The following is an 18,795-nucleotide window of genomic DNA, read 5'->3' on the forward strand; positions in this document are numbered from 1 at the left end:
AATTTTATTTCATTAATACTTTTTGATACTTTTTCATATTTTTTTTTTTTTTTTTTTGTTATTATTATTGAATTATTATTTATAGTAAATTTTTACTTACAATCAAAGGTTAATAATTATAAATAAATTTATATATTTAAATTAAAAAAAAAAAATTAAAAAAAGGAGGTGAAGTCTGATTCGAACCGATGTGCTTTCCTTTGCTAAGATCCAAATATTTCATTAATTAAAATTTTATTTGGCTGTGATTCTGGAACCAATGAAAATAAATACAACTTATGATGTATCGTTCAAAAGCTCTCAATGAGGGCTTATTAATGCAGTTAATAAAAAGTCTAAAATCTTAATTTTTTTGAACTTTGGTCTTTTATGGACACTTTTGGTTGAGTCGATTGCAATCAAAAGGAGAGGTGAATAACTAGATACAAAAGTCCTAAATCCAAAATTTTAACATCATACGGCTAATCGTTTTTGAGTTATGCGAGATAGGTACGTATGTAGGTATGTACATGCAGACGTACGTACAAACGTCACGCCGAAACTAGTCAAAATGGATTCAGGGATAGTCAAAATGGATATTTCCGTTGAAGTCTGAAAACCGAAATTTTTCGCGATCACAATACTTTCTTTATTTCGTACAAGGAAGTAAAAATTGATGAATACAAATCTTCTTGAATAAAATTATGTGAAACCAGAAGAAAAGTTAAAATACCTTCAGAGGAAAGGTTTAAAAGAAGTTAACAAAAACAAAAGGGAGCAGTTAAATAACATCACCATAACAAAAAAGGGGTGTCGAAAGTTGGATAATCTTATTCAAGCAAAAAAGAGAAAAGGAAAAAAAATTGACCCATATGCAGCTGGGAAGAAATAAGTGGTGTGGTAAGGTCTCCTCCAATATAATAATTTTTTTCTTTGAAAATTCATGAATGCAAAACTGAAATATTATGTATAATATTATTATAAATTTGTATCACTAGGTTTTTATTTCCTTGTACGAAGTAAAGGAAGTACTGCGATCGCGACAAATTTTGGTTTTCAGATTTCAACGGAAATACCCATTTTGACCATCCCTGAATCCATTTTGACTAGTTTTGGCGTGACGTCGTATGTACGTACGTATGTATCTCGTATAACTCAAAAACGATTAGTCGTAGTATGTTGAAATTTTGGATTTAGGACTGTTGTAACATCTAGTTGTGCACCTCCCGTTTTGATTGCAATCGACTGAACCAAAAGTGTCCAAAAAACCAAAAATCTAACAACGTTTGGGTTACACATGTTTGGCGTACAAAGACGTCATGTGTTGTTCACATTAGATTTTATTTAAAAAAATTCCAAGTAGATTAACTCTTTTTCTTAAAATATTATTTATTAAGTAAAATTAAAATTAAGCACTATATCTTCGACAGGTAGTATGCACATATCCGTACTAAAATTATATATAATCTTGTATAATTTAACAAGCATTATACAAACTTTAAATTTTCATAAGATATGCTAGATATATTATGTATACATAATAATGGAATTATTTAGTTCATTTGTGAACAGAATGAGGACTTATAAAACCAATTATTACGTACAGTCGTAGTCACTACGAGCCTGCTAACTATTATACGTCGTTAAAATTATCAGTCTTTCGTTTTGTTCTAAGAGAAGCATGGATAAATTCATAAAAAAATAAAAATAAATAAAAAGTTATGTAGTTTTAAAATATATTATGTTAATTTTAAAAAGGCAAATTATAACAAATCGAAAACTGGTAATTCCAAAATTCAGAATGGCTAGGTATATCAATAGGAATAGAAAAATAAATATAGAATTTTTTTTGTAATTAATATATTAATGTAAAATAAATAATTTATTTAGTTAAACAACATTTATTGTTTACGTTTGCTTTGAATCAACCAATTAATTGATTCTGATTTTAGTTGTTTTTGTATAATTTCTATAAAAACCTTTCAATAAATTTATTTTTCTTCCAAACTTCTGGAGGCGGAATCAAATATGAATATTTTAATAATCAATTGCATTAGATTGTTATATATGACAATCCTAATAACAGGTGACACAAAAAAACGGGAACGTTTACTCTGGACACCTTACAAACTATCGTTAGTTCTGTAAAACATTTTTATAGGGAAAGCACGCTGTTAACTGTTTCACTGCTCCATGATGACTGAGTGGCAAGGTTGCCTTTGCATAAAGCAGTTTCTACATGTAAACTGTACATGGCTGCCACTACACATTTCAAAGTTCCCGTTTTTTTTTTTGTGTCGCTTCTATATAATGACTTTTTCGGCTTTCACCAATATTGTTCAGTTTTGAAGCGTACTAATTTTAATAAAAAAACAAAGATTAATTTTTTTTACAAAGAAAAAGAAGACCTAGAGTAAATGTATATACAACGGTCAATTGTGCCAAACTTACCTTAAGGTATTTTAATTGCAAAATTTTAACTTAGTATATTTTTCAGTAGTATGTAATTGATGGTTGATTAAACAAGTAATTATTGACCTGCTGCCAATACATCAATCTCCATAGACTAGAGAAACCAAATAAACAGCAGGGGTTCTATAAAACAAAATAAATAAAAAAATTTAACTATTGTTAATATTTTATTAACAACAAAAGAGTTCAATCCTTTCTATTTTAGTAAATGGTTCTACTAACTTTGATCGTAGATCTGTTTTAATACTAATTCAGATAAGAAATAATGTTAGAAAAAAATGAATGAAAGTCTGAGAAATAAACGATATTGGATGATGTACAGTCAAAATGTTTTCGTATTTTGATTTCCGAATTTTCTAGTAGGTAAATTCTAGGTTTCTGTTGAATAAATTAATTTGTCATTTATGAAACTTAACAATGTATATTTCTTGATAAAAATAACGAAATTAAGTGGTATTTGTCTTTCTATTCTGCACTGTGATATCGGATTAATACTCATAATTATATTGATTGCTTGATGCTGTAACATATAAATTAATTATCTCATAATCAAACGAAATAAATAGAGCTTAAACAAAAATGAAGAAAACATAAGATAAAGAAACGTTAATAATTTGTATTATTTTGTTGCATGTAAGTCAATTTATGTACTTATTTATTAATAGTTTTATTTTTCATTAATGCCTTTTTTTATTTTCCTTTGTTGGCTGACTCCTAATGACACTTAAACGAAAATTAAATATGAATACCTACAAATATCTTGAAATGGGAGGGCATCTATCGGTTGGGTTAATCATTTAATACATCGATGATATAAATAAACACTAAGTCATCTATAATTAATGGCATCTAGAATTAATGAGTTGCATTGAAATGAATAACAAAATAATGAACGTACTCTTTTAAATTATTTATGTTCTTGTTATCTTTTGTTCATATATTTATAAAATGAATGTAATAATTTTTATTTCTTTTATTTTCTATTTTCCTCTTCACGTATTCATTATTCATAAGAATCAAATATTTTTTAATGTCTTGATTATTTATACTATAATTTATTCATCATGTGTGATCTCTACTATAAGTTTTTCATAATTAGTTCTGTTTGTTAAAGGTAATAAACGTAACCTAATCTAGAAATTGTGGAATAGCTAAAAATTGAAAATCAATATTTGTGTGATATGAAAAAAACCAACCTTTGATTCTCTTCGCTTTCTCATCAGCAGTTGGCAAATCAATAGGAAGAACAAGAGAATGGCAATTATAATATTATTGAAATTACAATGAGATCGATGGTTAATCGATGAATAACCGTGTAACTGCTTGGTGATACTAGTGAAACTACACTAATGTTTTTATGAAAAGCAAAATTAATCTTAAAATCTATAATCAGTGCTCATAATAAGCACATTTATTACATAAAAGTTATGAAGTATGGTATGCGTCATAACAGAATTAATTCTGCCTGTACGATATCAAATAATTTGTTAATATCGCTGTTTTTTTCATTACACGTCATAATTACACTAGCGATTGTATTACATAACGCTTAATTAGCGGTGATATTGTTTGAAGCTATAATTAATTAATTTTTTCTCTCCCTACAAATATTTCTATAGAATATGAATATATGTTGTTTCTTTTGTAGATTTCTTAGGATTTTAATAACTAATGATATTACATTAATAGATTACCAAATTATACATAAGGTTTGTTTTCTAAACAAACCTAAATTTTTGTTACACACCACCGTTTACACGATATGCCGTGTAAATGCACTCTTCCACAAATAGACGGTTCATATTTGGGTTAGTCACATTTTATTATGTACATGTTAGTCACATATGAACATGGAGGGCGAACGCATTATGGCGATGATGTTTTTATGTTGACAATTAAAAAAACGGAGGAGGAATAGACTTCAATGAGTCGACCTAATAATATGAAAACATTTTTGAGAACTGCTCCCTATGGAAGTCAATAAAAAATAAGCATATACAATCTCCTAAAGAAAGGTATCTTTCAGACGTCAAGTTCTAAAACATCATATTTTTTGATTGGAGATGGAACATTTAGTCTTCATAAAATTCGATCGTATGGAGGCCATAGCTTAACAGTAAAAAACAAAATTTAATTACCGTCTATGTAGAGCTCACAGATATATCGAATGTTTCAGTAGCAATAAATGTATAATTTTTCATCGATCTATAAATTTGGAACTCAATTTTGCTGTAGACATTGTCAACTCTTGTGTGGTCTTGCAAAATTTTGTTCTGGAAAGAGATGGTTATGAGGTAGAGGATACACTTACTCTAGCTGGACTTAAAAGATAATAGTAAAAAAATGCATCGCGCGAGGGAACTGTGACTGATATGAGAAACATCTATGTGATTACTTTGAAACAGATGCTGGATCTGTAAAATGGCAGTTGTCGAAAATATAATTTTTTTTTACAATTCATAAACATTTATGACTTTGTTTATACAATTCCTCTGTACAAAAAAAAAATGTTATTCATAATTGTATCATTCATTTCTGTATATTTTTAAAAATAAAAAGAATGAAAATTACCAAAATTGTTCTTTTCGTTATTGTTATGTTTTATTTAATATCCCGCAGTTTCTCATATTCACTGCGGTACTTTAAAAATACTTCTTTCCAAGCTTTCTTGGTTTCAATTCTATCTTTATAGAATAATAATCTCTTGTTCCATATAACTGTTCTTTCATGAACGAGCATTAGTAAATAATCCATGTTTACAATGTATTCAGTTAGGTTAGAGTGAAGAATAAACAAACGATGCGTTTGTGTTACTGATTTCGTCATGTGTCTGCAGAGTCACGTCACTTATATCAATACCAATTCACAACGCGGCCGTATCTACGAGTATATACAACGCTATAATATTACTCATATTATTAGTCTTTGTATAATTAATGTGTTATATAGTACTCATGTAATCAAACGTTTATAAATGTATACTATTATATCGTTGAGTAAATGAGAACAGCAGGTAAACCTTTAAAATCATTTACACTGTTACCAGCTTTTATGTTACACCGTGTAAAGGAACTTTTTGACCCCATTATAACCAATATTAATTAACCTTTCTGGTTCCTAACGTGAAATTAAACAAGAAATATTTACTTTAACAATAAATAGTATAAATTAGCAACTAATTAAACGACTTCAAATAAAAAGGATCTCAATTCGTATTTGTCTTATTATTTTAAGCCTTCTTCACGGAAAAATAAACTCAGTTCAATGAATATATTTTTGTAGATATTTATTCTCTCGTTGTTAAAACAAAAAAAGTACTTTTTCTAGCAAAATATAACGTAATTGAATAGACGATTTGAAGACATTCTTTGGGTCTGTTTTCTATACTATAATGGATTATTATAACAAAACGATTACATAGATTAAAATCATTCTGGTATTTAGAGCATTTTCAGAGCAGAATTTAAGAAAAATATTTAAATAAATTGAGGCAGAAACTGTACATTTTCTCTATTCCAGATAGTCTTAATTTGACCCACCGGCTTGGTCTAGTGGTGAACTCATCGCAAATCAGCTGATTTCAAAGTCCAGAATTCTAAAGTTTAAATCCTAGTAAATTCAGTTAGTTACTTTTATACGGACCTGATTATTAGATCGTGGATACAGGTGTTCTTTGGTGGTTGGGTTTCAATTAACCACACATCTCAGGAATGGTCGACCTGAAACTGTACTAGACTACACTTTATTTACATTCATACATATCATCCTCTGAAGTAATACCTTACGGTGGTTTCGGAGGCTAAACAGAAAAAGGTAGACATTCTTAACTTATACTCATTAATACTCGTGCAACATCCTTCTTTTCTTTACTTATTTTTATCAAGAGGTAAATTTTTATTTATTAGGAACTGGCAATTTTGTTTTTTCATTCTGGTGAAATTCTTCTACATTATACCCATATTTTAAATAAAGTAAAAAAGATTAATAAACATAAAATTAAAATTATAAAAACGTAATAAACCAACTTAAAAAACAAGAAATACTACTCAATTTTTCGATTTTTTTATATCGCTGTTAAATTAAGAGTGAATAATCGCAATTTTATTTAATCTGGCTGTTTTATTTTTAATTTGGAAATTTTTTTCTAAAAGGATATCTCATACAAACAGTACACTTTCAAAATTTAAGAGTAGAGTAGTGAAATAAATCTTTACGTTTCTAGGAGTATCATAGGCTGTATAAATATATATGCAGGTGATTGAAAAGGAAAGGAAAATTATTTTGAAACTGATTTTAGAGCTTGAAATAAGGAAAAAAGTTCATACAAAAATATATCCGAAAACGCTTTGTTATCGAGTTACGGGTAGTGAAAAATTTCGCACGGATTTCAGTCACCCGGTGAAATTTCAGTATACTTGTATTACGGGTAAACTTGATGGTTTCTTATGTTTTTTGACCTGAAAGATCGAATAAAACCAATCCAGAACTGTATTTCCGGTTGTTTTAATAATATCCAACGTAAAACAGAAAACATCGGTGACGAAAAACCATTTTAGTTTTGAAGTAAAATAACTTTGTTAAATGACTAATAAATGCGTGAATTTTTTTTATTAAAAACATGTAAAAAGTTTTATTCTAAGAAAATTTATTTAGTAGTCACTGAAAAACAAAAAGAAAAAAAAATCAACTTTTATTAATAACAAACTTGACAATCTATAAAAATTGAGAACAACTATTTTTAGTACAATAAATTTAGACCTTTCAAAAATTTAAATATTTTTAATTTACTTTTAAAAAATAATCACTGTGGTTAATACTCTAATAATTTATTACATGACTGCCCCAAAAGAAATTTAATGATATAGGGTGTATGTATGTTTGTTCCAACGTAGCAGCTTAGCGGCTGAACCAGTTTAGATGTATGACCTCGCGTTGGAATCCTTAAGTTACTGGGAGTGTCGTAGGCTATATAAATATATATATATATATATATATATATGTTTAAACAAATTTAGAAATTTTGAAAACAAAATTATATTATTTACAAAATTGTCACCCGCCTATATTAGTAATTATACTATATTAAAGAGGAATGTTTGTCAGCAACGTTTTTTTTGGCAGTCTTGTTTTTTAATTTTTAATATCTATCGCTTGTCATTCTATAACATTCAGAAAAATTGAGACTTTGACAGTTGTTAAAATCGTATTCTAAATTATTATTTATAAGTCTAATTATGTCAAATTATCCAATTTAAATATATACAGAGTGTATATATTAACAACATAAAATGGTGGGCTGGCTATACTTTTTCGGATTCTACTTGTAAAACTAAACAATAAATATCCTTGGGAAAAATGGCAATTTCTCCTTCGTTTTTCCCTGTTCGCCATTTTGTTATTTTTATATAAAACTTTATATCTCAAGTTCAGATAGACGAATCACATTAATATTTGGTAAGCGTCTTGGTAATAAGCTTTTAAAATTAGTAAAATATCAGGGCTTAAATACCTTTGCAAATTAAAAAATGGCGGCCATGTTTATTTTTCAAACCATTTTATCTCCATAAATATTATTTTTATCAAAATTTATGTTATTCGCTAAAATATTAAGCCTTTTATTCTAAACAAAATGATATTTAATTTTTTTAAATCTGTTTACAAATAGTCGTGTATGGGAGACGATTGATGTAATTTTGTGTCATAATTATTAGGTCTATTATTGTGAGAAAAGTTATTACTTAATTTGATACTTATTTACAGTACCAGAATGAACAATAAATAAAAACGATTACTATTTCATCGAAATGAACGTAAAGTGGAGGACATGAAGACAGACATAATTACAACATTTTCTGCCATAACTCAGCTATTTGTAAACCGATTTTCAGAAATAAAATGTCATTTTGTTCAAAATAAAAGGCTTGATGTTTTATTAAATAATATAAATTTTGATAAAAAAATATTTATAGAGATATAACGGATTGAAAAATAAATTTGGCAGCCATTTTGTAATTTGAAAATGTATTTAAGTCCTGATTTTTTTGCTAATTTTAAAAACTTACTACTAAGACGCTTACCAAATATTAATGTGATTCGTCTATCTGAACTTGAGATATAAATTTTTATATAAAAATAACAAAATGGCGGACAGTGGGAGAGCGAAGGAGAAATTGCTATTTTTCCTAAGGATATTTTTGTTTAGTTTTACAAGTAGAATCCGAAAAAGTATAGCCATCCCACCATTTTAGAAACATTCTGTATATACATATATATATATATATATATATATATATATACACACACGCACACACTCACACAAACTAACCTATTAAACACATTAATTTTTATAATTGAAATATTAAAATTTACAATCCACCTTCTAAGACCAACATATTATTAACTACTGTAAAAATGCACCAGTTAATACACTTACTTTGAATAAAAATAAACTTCCAGTGGAAGGATCACGATCAAAGTTATTGAACCCGAACATGAAGGAAGATCGTGATGTAATTTTCATCTTAGTATGAAATTTATTTTACGATAAGACTTGTATCTCATCTCTCATCATTTTTTACAGACTAGTATTGCTATTATATTACTTGCTTGTTTGTTTTTTATATGTTATAAAAAAATTTTGAGGGCTAAAATATGGCTTCTTGACAGCTAATATAAAGCAATGTAATAATAAGTGTAATGACAAAAACGTAAGTATACAATATATTAAAACGTACAAATAATCAGTTAAAAAAAAGAAAAAACATACTGTACGTTATATTTTAATCATTATTTGACCAAGTATTAATAATATTTTCAATACACCTTCTTATGTAAAGTTAACTAGACCCACCAAAAACGGAAATTTGGAAAACAATAAAATGGAAAACTCAATCGGATCTTTGTGCAAATATGATAAAAAATACTAGAATTGTTAAAAAAATATTAACTAGAAATAAACAAGTGAAAAGTTTCAGTTCTTTTCTTACAGCTATGTGTGCGGTAGCAAATCCGATATCTTGCTGCTGTGCTAACTTACGCATCGACTTTGATGGACTTTCGCTCCTAGCATCCGAAATATCGAGAAGTTTCTGTTCGTTTAGTTAAGTGGTCTTCCATTTCGATCAGCGTCTTCAGCAGAGTCTATTGCCCAAAAGTTTTCGATAAGATTGCGAACTGCATTGCGGTAAGGAACAGGAGTATTTGGAAACTTTTCAGAAAAGTTGTCCTTCAGTAAATAAGGTCTTCACGAAAGACCTGTTCAACGAGAAAAATGCGTTCCTCTACTGAAAAACCATTACGTTTTTCGCAAGTATTGATTCTAGTAAACGAAACGGAGCGAATTCAATCACAACTCAACAACTGACGTCTTGATTTATTAGTGAGAAACGCCCAACGAATCCACAGGGCAACCTAACGCGGAAAGAACAGAATATACTTTAGAACCATATATACTTTAAAACCACACAGTTCTAAAGTATACTGCACAGCGACTTTCCGAACGCATTGTATTTGTAAAAACGGGTGTAAAATACTTAGTTGAAGATTCACTATTAGTGTTGATTTTTAAAAGTAATGTTACAGCCAGTTCCTACGATGAACAGTAAAATGATGTCACTAATAGAACCAAATATTAAGTCCATTTCTACGGCTTGGGATTTAGAAACTTGCAACAGTATATTTAGCTCGGCGAGAAAAACAGTGGTAAACTATTCTTCTCGCCTTTTTCTAAGCCTGACTTAGGATCCACATTATTATCATAAACAGTAATGCCCTTTGCTATTTATTCTGAGGACTGTTTTGTGGCTTAAGTTTGATTGCTTACAATCGATAAGGTTATGATAACTAGCATGTAAATACTAAATGTAACCTTTGTATCATTATTAGATACATTTGTATCCTTTATGTCTTTAATTTTATATGAGCATTGCATATCAACTGTGTGTAAATATTACATGTAATAAATACATTCATGTAATATTTATGAAAAATTATCGACAAATAGCATGACTGTTCGTCGGCAGTTTTGATGTTGATGTTTATGTTTATCCGACTGTTTTATGTTATATAATATCAGTTGTTTCGAATTACGTGTACTTAAAGCAGTAAGTTCAGTTGATCTATAGACAATACAAGTAATAGGAATGCAATACTAAAATACGTGATATAATTTTTAATAGCTGAATACAAATTATTTTTTCAAAGTAATTTAATGAAATAAATGTTAACTGTATTTTTTATTTTAACCTTGAAATTTTTCTTGAATAATCCTTTAAATTAACTTCTAGTAATTTTTTGCAATTGTATATCGTAAATCGTTTTCATTATTTATAAACATATATTACAATGCATTTGGCAGCATAAACTGTGCTTAAAATGACAAATCGTCTAAATTCGATTTCATTTTATTATTAAAACGCGAGATTTTTTACTATTAAAAAGAGTTTAACCTTCAATCAAATAACAAAACTTTTAAATTAATTATTCTTTTTAAATCTAGTGCTTTGGTTCATAGAAAATGTAAGAAAAAAAATACTTTATCAAAAGTAGTGGACGCCCTAAGTATTTTTAAAATGATTCGTAGACTCATTTGAACTATAGGTGTAATTAATTCGGGTAGGTAACTATACGGGTAGCAGTTTACAGTAAAATCTAATAAGCTGTTAAAACAGTTACGGATTTGATTAATTATAGTGGAAAACATACTCTATACAATAAAAAAAAAGAAACTTAATTTAATAGACTGAATTTTTGGTCTTAAATCATAACTCAAGTTACAAAATCAAAGAAAATTGATTTTCTCCTAGATGAGGGAGGTAAGACCGGCCTCCGTGGCGCGAGGTGAGTGTTAGTGTCTCGGCTTTTGTCGTGTTTGATGTCCCGGGTTCTAATCCCGGTCAGGCATGGCATATTCATAGGCTACAAAATTGCCATTTAATCTCATCTTCTGAAGCAATACCTAATGGAGGTCCCATAGGCTAAAAAATAAAAATATATATATATATGAGGGGGTAAGAAGAAATAAATGCAATAATCTTTTTGAAATGGTTGCAGAAAAACATTTGTTGCGAAATAAAATGCCCCTTTTCGAATAAATTTCTATTGTGCAAAGGCCAGTATTTGAAACTGTTTCATTTATTAAAAGGTACCAAACTCAAAAAACATGTTGCATAGTATTGAAATCTCTAATAAAATTAAACTCTTAGTTTTGATAAAATTGCAAAACACAACTATAATGATGAAACATAACATATTATATTTCAATAAAAATCAAATGAGGTAGAAAAACCTGAATCTACTTAAATAGTTATTCCAATTAAACAGTTAATAATGGGAATTATTCCTAAAGATACTAAATGTACCAGAAAAGAAGATTTTATTTATGTAGACAATAGGTAATTCAATTAGGTCCCACAGCCAAACATTTGTAGGAAATAAATTCATCCCAAAAATGACATATCCGTTTCAGAATGAAAGCACCTCACGATAGTGTAATTATTTTCCCATTCCTTTTTTCAAGGAGCCTAATTTATATAATTTCACATCAGCATACAAAGGATACTAAAATCCAAGTGATATTCATCTATGCAAATGTGTCCCTTAGTCTGTTTTCCACAAGGCTGTCTATGTAGTGAGCATAAGTACTCCCAAAGAAAGCAACTTTTACTGGTGCCTTTATATCTCAGGTGTTTTGTATGCTTCACACCCATAAGCAAAACCTGAATCAGTACAGCAGCAAATAGTGTGTCAGATTGGTACAGAGAGTTAGCATCATTCTCCTTTTATAGAAGGTACTTACTTGATCAAGCATTATCTAATTATTTTAACGTTAATGGTGCCTTGATAATGTCTCGCAAATGCCATTCTTGTTTAATAGTAACTTGCACCATATCGTGGTATGATTATGCAGAGATCATATTAGTTGACAAAAAAAAGAGGAATTATGTATAAATTGAACAAAACAAAACAGCGATTATCTAAAATGGCATTATAATTATATATGTGTACTAAATAAATAAAAAATTTTTAAATAAATAATTAATTTTATAAATTTTTTAATAAGAAAGTAACCTTGGTACAGAGATAAAACACAATAAAATTTTATATTTTAAGACACAGTAAAATTTTATATTTTTCATAATAAAACACTCATAACTTCAAGAATCAAACAGAAATTGTTTAAATTTAAGATAAATACATGATTTTTTTTCAGTGATTGAGTCAGTTTATTTTTTCAACTATTACTATTATTTTAGCAAAACAATTACAAGTTATATAAGTAAAAAATATACACAAAAAGAAATGGAAATTTATAATTATCTCAAAATTTTAAGCAAACCTATATCGATTTTAAAGGCTTATGAGCTTACATTAAATGTTTTTATCCGATAATCATTGCAGACAGTTAAGTTTGTAGAGAATCAGGCAGGGTAAAATTCTCCAAAAAGTAACACCCAACAAGGAACTAATTTCATAGATACTGCACAAAGATGAAAGGATGTTAGAAAAAGAAAACCAAAAGAAGTACAGGGACAAGATAAATATCCTTGCCAGTGAGATTCGCTGCAGGACCTCCAACTTGCTAGTTATATTTTATATCCATAACTTTTTGGAAAAAGGACAAATTTAACTAAGGATGGAGGAAATGCAATTATGGTTAACTATTTCATTAATCAGCTTAAATAATTTGCTATAACAATTTTCATCTCAGAACCCAAAAAGCCAGTCAAGAACACACTCATGCTTTCTAAAGGAATAATCATTCCATAAAGTTATATGCTAAGTAGTTATATATCACTTCACTACTACAGATCATACTGGAGATTATTAACTGTTTTAGAAGTCTAAAACAATAAAACTGTTGTCGTCATAAATTAAAGAAGAGAATTACAAAATAATTTTTAAACTTTTATCACTGCAGCTTTTTTTTTATTTATATATAAATTTTTAAGTTTGATTTGAACTATTGTACCATTAATACTAATAAATTACACTTTTATATAACTATACTTTCTATGAAAGGGAGTCCGACAAGAGTGTTCCCTGTCTCCGTTACTTTTTAATCTTTACATGGAACTAGCAGTTAATGATGTTAAAGAAAAATTTAGATTCGGAGTAACAGTACAAGGTGAAAAGATAAAGATGCTACGATTTGCTGATGATATAGTAATTCTAGGCGACAGTAAAAAGGATTTAGAAGAAAAATAAACGGCATAGATGAAGTCCTACGCAAGAACTATCGCATGAAAATAAACAAGAAGAAAACAAAAGTAATGAAATGTAGTAGAAATAACAAAGATGGACCACTGAATGTGAAAATAGGAGGAGAAAAGATTATGGAGGTAGAAGAATTTTGTTATTTGGGAAGTAGGATTACTAAAGATGGATGAATCAGGAGTGATATAAAATGCCAAATAGCACAGGCGAAACAAGCCTTCAGTCAGAAATATAATTTGTTTACATCAAAAATTAATTTAAATGTCACGAAAAGATATTTGAAAGTATATGTTTGGAGTATCGCTTTATATGGAAGTGAAACTTGGACAATCGGAGTATCTGAGAAGAAAAAGTTAGAAGCTTTTGAAATGTGGTGCTATAGGAGAATGTTAAAAATCAGATGGGTGGATAAAGTGACAAATGAAGAGGTATTGCGGCAAATAGATGAAGAAAGAAGCATTTGGAAAAATATAGTTAAAAGAAGAGACAGACTTATAGGCCACATACTAAGGCATCCTGGAATAGTCGCTTTAATATTGGAAGGACAGGTAGAAGGGAAAAATTGTGTAGGCAGGCCACGTTTGGAATATGTAAAACAAATTGTTAGGGATGTAGGATGTAGAGGGTATACTGAAATGAAACGACTAGCACTAGATAGGGAATCTTGGAGAGCTGCATCAAACCAGTCAAATGACTGAAGACAAAAAAATAAAAACTTTCTATGAGTGGGATCGTGGAATTTTAGAAGTCTAAAAATGGTTGGTAGATTAGAAAATTTAAAGAGGGAAATGGATAGGATAAATGTAGATATAGTAGGAATTAGCAAGGTTTGGTGGGAAGAAGAAAACAACTTTTGGTCAGGTTATTTTAACACAGCTTCAAATAAAAGTCAGGCAAGAGTAGGTTTCATAATGAACAAGAAGATAGGAAAGAGAGTAGAGTATTTCAAAATGCATAACGACAGAATCCTTGTAATAAGGAGAAAATCAAAACCTAAGCCGACAACAATTGTTAGCATCTATATGGCTACAAGTGTCCGTGATGATGAGGTAGAGTGTGAGTGTATACGAAGAAATTAACGAAGCAATTAAACACATAAAAGGGAACGAAAATTTAATAATAATTGGAGATTGGAATGCAAGCATTGGAAAAGGCAAGGAAGGAAATAATTTGGGTGAATATTGGCTGGGCAAAAGGAATGAAAGAGGAGACCACTTATAGAGTTTTGTACGAAGTATAATTTAGTAATTGTCAACAACCACTTAAAAAAAAAATCATAATAGAAGAATATACACATGGAAAAAGCCAGGTGATACTGCAGATATCAGGGTAGAGTATATCATGGTTAAGCAAAGATTTAGAAATCAACTCGTCGACTGCAGAACTTACCCTGGAGCAGACATTGATAACAACCATAATTTAGTGATAATGAAATGTAGATTGGGGTTTAAAAACCTGAAGAAAAGGTGTCAGATGAATCGGTGGAATTTAGAGAAGCTTGAGGAAGAGGAAGGAAAGAAGATTTTTGAGGAGGGCATCGCAAGAGGTCTGAGTAAATAAGATAAGGTAGAAAATGTACAAGAAAAATGGGAGAATGTTAAAAAGGAAATTCTTAAATCAGCAGAAGTGAACTTAGGCGGAACAAAGAGAACTGAAAGAAAACCTTGGGATTCAGACGATATATTGCAGCTGATGGATGAATGTAGAAAATATAAGAATGCTAGTTATGAAGAAAGAAAAAGGAACTATAACAATTAAGAAATACTATAAACAGGAAATGCAAACTAGCGAAAGAAGAGTGGAGAAAGAAAAGAGTGTTTAGAAGTGGAAAGAGAAACGAACACTGGTAAAATAGACGGAGCAAACTGGAAAGTTAAGGAAAATTTTGGGGTACATAAATTACAATCTAATAATATGTTAAACAAAGATGGTACACCAATTTATAGTACAAAAGGAAAGGTCAATAGGTTGGTGGAATATATATAGAGGAAATGAATTAAAAACTGGTGTTAAAGAGGAAGAAAAGGAAGTCAATGGGGATGAAAGGGAAGAAACAATACTGATATCTGAATTTAAGAGAGCATTAAAAGACTTGAATGGCAGAAAGACTGCTGGAATAGATGAAATACCTGCAGAATTACTGTGCAATGCAGATGAGGAAGCGATAGATAGATTATACAAACTGGTGTGTAACATTTACGAAAAGGGAGAAGTTCTATCAGACTTCAAAAAGACTGTTATAGTCATGATACAAAAGAAAGCAGGGGCAGATAAATGTGAAGAATACAGAACAATTAGCTTAACAAGTCATGCATAAAAAATTTTAACTAGAATTCTATACAGAAAAATTGAGAGGAGAGTGGAAAAAGTGTTAGGAGAAGGCCAATTTGGTTTCAGTAAAAGTATAAGGACAAAGGAAGTAATTTAAGCACTCAGATTAATAGTAGAAGGAAAATTAAAGAAAAACAAACCAACATACTTGGCATTTATAGAGCTAGAAAAGGCATTTGATAACGTAGTGGAATAAAATGTTTAGCATTTTAAAAAAATGATGGTTCAAATACAGAGAGAGAACAATTTCTAACATTTACAGAACCAAACAGCAACTGTAATAATTGAAGAACATAAGTAAGAAGCCATAGTAAAAAAGGAAGTCCAACAAGGATGTTTTCTATCCCCATTACTTTTTATTCATTACATAGAACTAGCAGTTAATGATGTTAAAGAACAATTTAGATCCAGAATAACAGTGCAAGGTGAAAAGCTAAAGATGCTACGATTTGCTGATATTGTAATTCTAGCTGAAGTAAAAAAGATTTAGAAGAAACAATGAACGGCATGGATGAAGTCCTACACAAGAACTACCAAATGAAAATAAACAAGAACAAAACAAAAGTATTGAAATGTAGTAGAAATAATGAAGATGGACCACTGAATGTAAAAATAGGAAGAGAAAAGATTATGGAGGTAAAAGAATTTTGTTATTTGGGAAGTAGAATTACTAAAGATGGATGAAGCAGGACTGATATAAAATGCCAAATAGCACAGGCGAAACAAGCCTTCAGTCAGAAATATAATTTGTTTACATCAAAAATTAATTTAAATGTCACGAAAAGATATTTGAAAGTATATGTTTGGACTGTAGCTTTATATAGAAGTGAAACTTGGACAAGCAGAGCACCTGAGAAGAAAAGATTAGAAGCTTTTGAAATGTGGTGCTACAGGAGAATGTTAAAAATCAGTTGGGTGGCTAAAGTGAAAAATGAAGAGGTGTTGCGGAAAGTTGATGAAGAAAGAAGTACTTGGAAAAATATAGTTAAAATAAGACAGAATTAAGGGATCCTGGAATAGTCACTTTAATATTGAAGAGACAGGTAGAAGGAAAAAATTGTGCAAGCAGGCAATCTTGAAATATGTAAAACAAATTGTTTGGGATGAAGTATGTAGGGGGTATACCGAAATGAAATGACTAGCTAAGATAGGGAATCTTGGGGAGCTGCATCAAACCAGTCAAATGACTGAAGACAAAAAGAATACTTTGATTTACTAGAATTCATTATTCTCTCTTAGATTATTCAGTTAGCCTACAACATAAAACATAAAGAAAAAATAAAATTATGACCTATATTTTAGATATGACCTGTATCTAGTTATGTGTTTGTTACAAACGTGTTATGTTCTTTCTGGGTTTTCCACAGATTACATGAGTATTATAAATAAAGTTCAAATAATATAATAGAAAATATATATATGTATTTTCTTTTAAGTTTGATTTATATATATATATATATAATATATAGATTTATAAACTGGAAAACCCTACCAATATAAGTTATTCAATTTGATTCTATTCTTTTAGAATGTAAAACCATAAAAATAAAAGTGATTTTCACTTATATATTTTTTTCTAATGTAAAATACATATAATGAATATAAAAAAATCTAGTGTGGAACCAGATGACTTCCTTGTATGCCTATTAAATTACATATACACATTTTTTGCTGCACTTTATTTAAACTTATTTCATTTGAAAGTGAGATACAATCCTCCAATCTCTATAGCAAAATGGATAGTTACATAATTTTATTGTGGTGGACACCACATTGTATCACTTTTTTTGTGGTGTCTGTATCAGCATTTTATATTAGTTTATATAGTAATTTTGTTTCACGTTGCTCAAGTAGTTATGTGGTTATTTGGTTTAAGTGAAAACGTGTTGGATCCATAACATGCACACAATTGTTCGAATCCAACTTCATATACATATAATTTTTTTAACTTATTTTTTTTAATTTAAATATATTGATTTATTAATAATTACTAACCTCTGTAAATTTTTTTGAATTAAAATGAAAAGTACATAACATTTTATTTCACTAATAACTTCTAATTTTTTTTCACATATTTTTTTCAATCAGAGATTAATAATTATTAATAAATCAATATATTTAATTTAAAAATAAAAGTTAAAAAAGAAAAAATGTATGTGAAGTCAGATTCGAACCAATGTGCCTTCCCCTTGTAAGAGCCAAATATTTCATTAATTAAAATTTTATGTGGCTATAACTCTGGAAACAATGAAAATAAGTACCACTTATGATATATCACTAAAACTCTTTCAATGAGGGCTTGTTACTGCAGTTAAGAAAAAGTCCAGAATCCAAAATTTTTGGATTTTGGGCTTTTTTTGACACTTTTGGTCTAGTTGATTGCAATCAAAACGGAAGGTGCACAACTAGATGTTACAATAGTCCTAAATCAAAAATGTCAACATTCTACGGTTAATCGTTTTTGAGTTATGCAAGATACATACATACGTACAGAAGTAATGCCAAATCTAGTCAAAATGGATTCAGGGATGATCAAAACGGATATTTTCGTTGAAGTCTGAGAACTGAAATTTTTCTCGATCACAATACTTCCTTTACTTTGTACAAGGGAGTAAAATAAGAATAAATTATGCCATTGTTGGTAGTGACTTACCATCCTTTCACAAGTGTAAATTGTCAATTGGCTATTTTTAATGGCAAAAGACATTAAAAATAGCTAATAGCCTTGTAATTTCCTTAGGAGGCAAGAAATTGGGAAAGTTTAGAGCGATTGGGCATACATAATTCCAACATCTGTCC

This window comes from Lycorma delicatula, chromosome 1, assembly GCF_047948215.1.
Source record: "Lycorma delicatula isolate Av1 chromosome 1, ASM4794821v1, whole genome shotgun sequence".
Taxonomy (NCBI): domain Eukaryota; kingdom Metazoa; phylum Arthropoda; class Insecta; order Hemiptera; family Fulgoridae; genus Lycorma; species Lycorma delicatula.